Here is a 7,231-nt window from a genome sequence, read left to right as displayed (position 1 = left end):
GGGCCCATACATTCTGATACATCACTAATATATATACCTGACAGGGGCCCATACATTCTGATATCATCACTAATATATACCTGACAGGGGCCCATACATTCTGATATCATCACTAATATATACCTGACAGGGGCCCATACATTCTGATATCATCACTAATATATACCTGACAGGGGCCCATACATTCTGATGATATCACTAATATATACCTGACAGGGGCCCATACATTCTGATATCATCACTAATATATACCTGACAGGAGCCCATACATTCTGATATCATCACTAATATATACCTGACAGGAGCCCATACATTCTGATATCATCACTAATATATATACCTGAGAGGAGCCCATGCATTCTGATATCATCAGTAATATATACCTGACAGGGGCCCATACATTCTGATATCATCACTAATATATACCTGACAGGGGCCCATACATTCTGATATCATCACTAATATATACCTGACAGGGGCCCATACATTCTGATATCATCACTAATATATACCTGACAGGAGCCCATACATTCTGATACATCACTAATATATATACCTGACAGGGGCCCATACATTCTGATATCATCACTAATATATACCTGACAGGGGCCCATACATTCTGATATCATCACTAATATATACCTGACAGGAGCCCATACATTCCGATATCATCACTAATATATATACCTGAGATGAGCCCATGCATTCTGATATCATCAGTAATATATACCTGACAGGGGCCCATACATTCTGATATCATCACTAATATATACCTGACAGGGGCCCATACATTCTGATATCATCACTAATATATACCTGACAGGAGCCCATACATTCTGATACATCACTAATATATACCTGACAGGGGCCCATACATTCTGATATCATCACTAATATATACCTGACAGGAGCCATACATTCTGATATCATCACTAATATATACCTGACAGGAGCCCATACATTCTGATACCATCACTAATATATACCTGACAGGAGCCCATGCATTCTGATACCATCACTAATATATACCTGACAGGAGCCCACACATTCTGATATCATCACTACTGTAATATATACCTCACAGAGGCCCATACATTCTGATATTATCACTAATATACACCTGACAGGAGCCCACACATTCTGATACCGTCAATAATATATATACCTGATAGGAGCCCATACATTCTGATATCATCACTTATATATACCTGACAGGAGCCCGTACAGTCTACAGTATATCTACAGTAATATATACCTGACAGGAGCCCGTACAGTCTATATCTACAATAATATATACCTGACAGGAGCCTGTACAGTCTGTATCTACAATAATATATACCTGACAGGAGCCCGTACAGTCTGTATCTACAATAATATATACCTGACAGGAGCCCATACAGTCTATATCTACAATAATATATACCTGACAGGAGCCTGTACATTCTATATATACAATAATATATACCTGACAGTAGCCCGTACAGTCTATATCTACAATAATATATACCTGACAGGAGCCCGTACAGTCTATATCTACAATAATATATGCCTGAAAGGAGTCTGTACAGTCTATATCTACAATAATATATACCTGACAGGAGCCCGTACAGTCTGTATCTACAATAATATATACCTGACAGGAGCCCATACAGTCTATATCTACAATAATATATACCTGACAGGAGCCTGTACATTCTATATATACAATAATATATACCTGACAGTAGCCCGTACAGTCTATATCTACAATAATATATACCTGACAGTAGCCCGTACAGTCTATATCTACAATAATATATGCCTGAAAGGAGTCTGTACAGTCTATATCTACAATAATATATACCTGACAGGAGCCCGTACAGTCTGTATCTACAATAATATATACCTGACAGGAGCCCATACAGTCTATATCTACAATAATATATACCTGACAGGAGCCTGTACATTCTATATATACAATAATATATACCTGACAGTAGCCCGTACAGTCTATATCTACAATAATATATACCTGACAGGAGCCCGTACAGTCTATATCTACAATAATATATACCTGACAGGAGCCCGTACAGTCTGTATCTACAATAATATATACCTGACAGGAGCCCATACAGTCTATATCTACAATAATATATACCTGACAGGAGCCTGTACATTCTATATATACAATAATATATACCTGACAGTAGCCCGTACAGTCTATATCTACAATAATATATACCTGACAGGAGCCCGTACAGTCTATATCTACAATAATATATACCTGACAGGAGCCCGTACAGTCTGTATCTACAATAATATATACCAGGAAGGAGCCCATACACTCTAGCATCTTCAGTAATGAGCCGGCTAGAGTGTATGGGCTGCAGTCAGGCACCTGGAAGGAGCCCATACACTCTAGCATCTTCAGTAGTGAGCCGGCTAGAGTGTATGGGCTGCAGTCAGGGAACCAGGAAGGAGCCCATACAGTCTATATCTACAATAATATATACCTGACAGGAGCCCGTACAGTCTGTATCCACAATAATATATATCTGACAGGAGTCCGTACAGTCTATATCTACAATAATATATATCTGACAGGAGCCCGTACAGTCTGTATCTACAATAATATATACCAGGAAGGAGCCCATACACTCTAGCATCTTCAGTAATGAGCCGGCTAGAGTGTATGGGCTGCAGTCAGGCACCTGGAAGGAGCCCATACACTCTAGCATCTTCAGTAGTGAGCCGGCTAGAGTGTATGGGCTGCAGTCAGGCACCTGGAAGGAGCCCACACACTCTAGCATCTTCAGTAGTGAGCCGGCTAGAGTGTATGGGCTGCAGTCAGGGAACCAGGAAGGAGCCCATACAGTCTATATCTACAATAATATATACCTGACAGGAGCCCGTACAGTCTGTATCTACAATAATATATATCTGACAAGAGTCCGTACAGTCTATATCTACAATAATATATATCTGACAGGAGCCTGTACAGTCTGTATCTACAATAATATATACCTGACAGGAGCCCATACAGTCTATATCTACAATAATATATACCTGACAGGAGGCCGTACAGTCTATATCTACAATAATATATGCCTGACAGGAGCCCATACAGTCTATATCTACAATAATATATACCTGACAGGAGTCCATACAGTCTGTATCTACAATAATATATACCTGACAGGAGCCCGTACAGTCTAAATCTACAATAATATATACCTGACAGGAGCCCATACAGTCTGTATCTACAATAATATATACCTGACAGGAGCCCATACATTCTATATCTACAATAATATATACCTGACAGGAGCCTGTACAGTCTGTATCTACAATAATATATACCTGACAGGAGCCCGTACAGTCTATACCTACAATAATATATGCCTGAAAGGAGTCTGTACAGTCTATATCTACAATAATATATACCAGGAAGGAGCCCATACAGTCTAGCATCTTCAGTAGTGAGCCGGCTAGAGTGTATGGGCTGCAGTCAGGCACCTGGAAGGAGCCCATACACTCTAGCATCTTCAGTAGTGAGCCGGCTAGAGTGTATGGGCTGCAGTCAGGCACCTGGAAGGAGCCCATACACTCTAGCATCTTCAGTAGTGAGTCGGCTAGAGTGTATGGGCTGCAGTCAGGACCTGGAAGGAGCCCATACACTCTAGCATCTTCACAGTGAGCCGGCTAGAGTGTATGGGCTGCAGTCAGGCACCTGGAAGGAGTCCATACACTCTAGCATCTTCAGTAGTGAGCCGGCTAGAGTGTATGGGCTGCAGTCAGGACCTGGAAGGAGCCCATACACTCTAGGCTCAACCTTGGATTTAGCCTCTACCGAACAGACAGAGCAGACACGAGGAAGCTGTGGATATCATGGCGGGATTTCGTGCAGGATTTGGATTTAGAGTGTTTTGTGCAGGATTTGCCTCTTCCTCCATAGAGCAGAGCAGACAGGAGGAGGCTGTGGATGTAATGGCTGGATTTTGTGCAAGATTTGGGGTATTTGGGGGTCATTTTCCAAAGTCACAATCAGGTAAGTGGGAGTCTGCCTGGGGAGAATGGGGTGATGTTGCTTGCATGGGGCTGCCTGGGGAGAATGGGGTGATGTTGCTTGCATGGGGCTGCCTGGGGAGAATGGGGTGATGTTGCTTGCATGGGGCTGCCTGGGGAGAATGGGGTGATGTAGCTTGCATGGGGCTGCCTGGGGAGAATGGGGTGATGTTGCTTGCATGGGGCTGCATGTGCATGCTGGACGGGGGGTCTGCTTGGGGAGAATGGGGTGATGTTGCTTGCATGGGCTGCATGTGCATGCTGGTTGGGGGGGTCTGCCTGGGGAGAATGGGGTGATGTTGCTTGCATGGGGCTGCCTGGGGAGAATGGGGTGATGTTGCTTGCATGGGGCTGCCTGGGGAGAATGGGGTGATGTTGCTTGCATGGGGCTGCCTTGGGAGAATGGGGCGATGTTGCTTGCATGGGACTGCATGTGCATGCTGGTGGGGGGGTCTGCCTGGGGAGAATGGGGTGATGTTGCTTGCATGGGGCTGCATGTGCATGCTGGACGGGGGGTCTGCCTGGGGAGAATGGGGTGATGTTGCTTGCATGGGGCTGCATGTGCATGCTGGTTGGGGGGTCTGCCTGGGGAGAATGGGGTGATGTTGCTTGCATGGGGCTGCCTGGGGAGAATGGGGTGATGTTGCTTGCATGGGGCTGCCTGGGGAGAATGGGGTGATGCTTGCATGGGGCTGCCTGGGGAGAATGGGGTGATGATGCTTGCATGGGGCTGCCTGGGGAGAATGGGGTGATGTTGCTTGCATGGGGCTGCCTGGGGAGAATGGGGCGATGTTGCTTGCATGGGACTGCATGTGCATGCTGGTGGGGGGGTCTTCCTGGGGAGAATGGGGTGATGTTGCTTGCATGGGGCTGCATGTGCATGCTGGATGGGGGGTCTGCCTGGGGAGAATGGGGTGATGTTGCTTGCATGGGGCTGCATGTGCATGCTGGTTGGGGGGTCTGCTTGGGGAGAATGGGGTGATGTTGCTTGCATGGGGCTGCCTGGGGAGAATGGGGTGATGTTGCTTGCATGGGGCTGCCTGGGGAGAATGGGGTGATGCTTGCATGGGGCTGCCTGGGGAGAATGGGGTGATGCTTGCATGGGGCTGCCTGGGGAGAATGGGGTGATGATGCTTGCATGGGGCTGCCTGGGGAGAATGGGGTGATGCTTGCATGGGGCTGCCTGGGGAGAATGGGGTGATGCTTGCATGGGGCTGCCTGGGGAGAATGGGGTGATGATGCTTGCATGGGGCTGCCTGGGGAGAATGGGGTGATGTTGCTTGCATGGCGCTGCCTGGGGAGAATGGGGTGATGTTGCTTGCATGGGGCTGCCTGGGGAGAATGGGGTGATGTTGCTTCCATGGGGCTGCCTGGGGAGAATGGAGTGATGTTGCTTGCATGGGGCTGCCTGGGGAGAATGGGGTGATGTTGCTTGCATGGGGCTGCCTGGGGAGAATGAGGTGATGCTGCTTGCATGGGGCTGCATGTGCATGCTGGACGGGGGGTCTGCCTGGGGAGAATGGGGTGATGTTGCTTGCATGGGGCTACCTGGGGAGAATGGGGTGATGCTTGTATGGGGCTGCCTGGGGAGAATGGGGTGATGTTGCTTGCATGGGGCTGCATGTGCATGCTGGACGGGGGTCTGCCTGGGGAAAATGGGGTGATGTTGCTTGCATGGGGCTACCTGGGGAGAATGGGGTGATGCTTGCATGGGGCTGCATGTGCATGCTGGACGGGGGGTCTGCCTGGGGAGAATGGGGTGATGTTGCTTGCATGGGGCTGCCTGGGGAGAATGGGGTGATGTTGCTTGCATGGGGCTGCCTGGGGAGAATGGGGTGATGCTTGCATGGGGCTGCCTGGGGAGAATGGGGTGATGATGCTTGCATGGGGCTGCCTGGGGAGAATGGGGTGATGTTGCTTGCATGGGGCTGCCTGGGGAGAATGGGGCGATGTTGCTTGCATGGGACTGCATGTGCATGCTGGTGGGGGTCTTCCTGGGGAGAATGGGGTGATGTTCCTCGCATGGGGCTGCATGTGCATGCTGGATGGGGGGTCTGCCTGGGGAGAATGGGGTGATGTTGCTTGCATGGGGCTGCATGTGCATGCTGGTTGGGGGGTCTGCTTGGGGACAATGGGGTGATGTTGCTTGCATGGGGATGCCTGGGGAGAATGGGGTAATGTTGCTTGCATGGGGCTGCCTGGGGAGAATGGGGTGATGTTTGCATGGGGCTGCCTGGGGAGAATGGGGTGATGCTTGCATGGGGCTGCCTGGGGAGAATGGGGTGATGATGCTTGCATTGGGGCTGCCTGGGGAGAATGGGGTGATGCTTGCATGGGGCTGCCTGGGGAGAATGGGGTGATGCTTGCATGGGGCTGCCTGGGGAGAATGGGGTGATGCTTGCATGGGGCTGCCTGGGGAGAATGGGGTGATGATGCTTGCATGGGGCTGCCTGGGGAGAATGGGGTGATGTTGCTTGCATGGCGCTGCCTGGGGAGAATGGGGTGATGTTGCTTGCATGGGGCTGCCTGGGGAGAATGGGGTGATGTTGCTTGCATGGGGCTGCCTGGGGAGAATGGGGTGATGTTGCTTGCATGGGGCTGCCTGGGGAGAATGGGGTGATGTTGCTTGCATGGGGCTGCCTGGGGAGAATGAGGTGATGCTGCTTGCATGGGGCTGCATGTGCATGCTGGACGGGGGGTCTGCCTGGGGAGAATGGGGTGATGTTGCTTGCATGGGGCTACCTGGGGAGAATGGGGTGATGCTTGCATGGGGCTGCCTGGGGAGAATGGGGTGATGTTGCTTGCATGGGGCTGCATGTGCATGCTGGACGGGGGTCTGCCTGGGGAAAATGGGGTGATGTTGCTTGCATGGGGCTACCTGGGGAGAATGGGGTGATGCTTGCATGGGGCTGCATGTGCATGCTGGATGGGGGGTCTGCCTGGGGAGAATGGGGTGATGTTGCTTGCATGGGGCTGCCTGGGAAGAATGGGGAGATGTTGCTTGCATGGGGCTGCATGTGCATGCTGGTGGGGGGGGGGTCTGCCTGGGGAGAATGGGGTGATGTTGCTTGCATGGGGCTGCCTGGGGCGAATGGGGTGATGCTTGCATGGGGCTGCATGTGCAGCTGGACGGGGGGTCTGCCTGGGGAGAATGGGGTGATGTTGCTTGCATGGGGCTGCCTGGGGA

This window comes from Ranitomeya variabilis, chromosome 7 (genome assembly GCF_051348905.1).
Source record: "Ranitomeya variabilis isolate aRanVar5 chromosome 7, aRanVar5.hap1, whole genome shotgun sequence".
Classification (NCBI taxonomy): Eukaryota; Metazoa; Chordata; class Amphibia; order Anura; family Dendrobatidae; genus Ranitomeya; species Ranitomeya variabilis.
Note: the sequence above shows the minus strand (reverse complement) of the source record.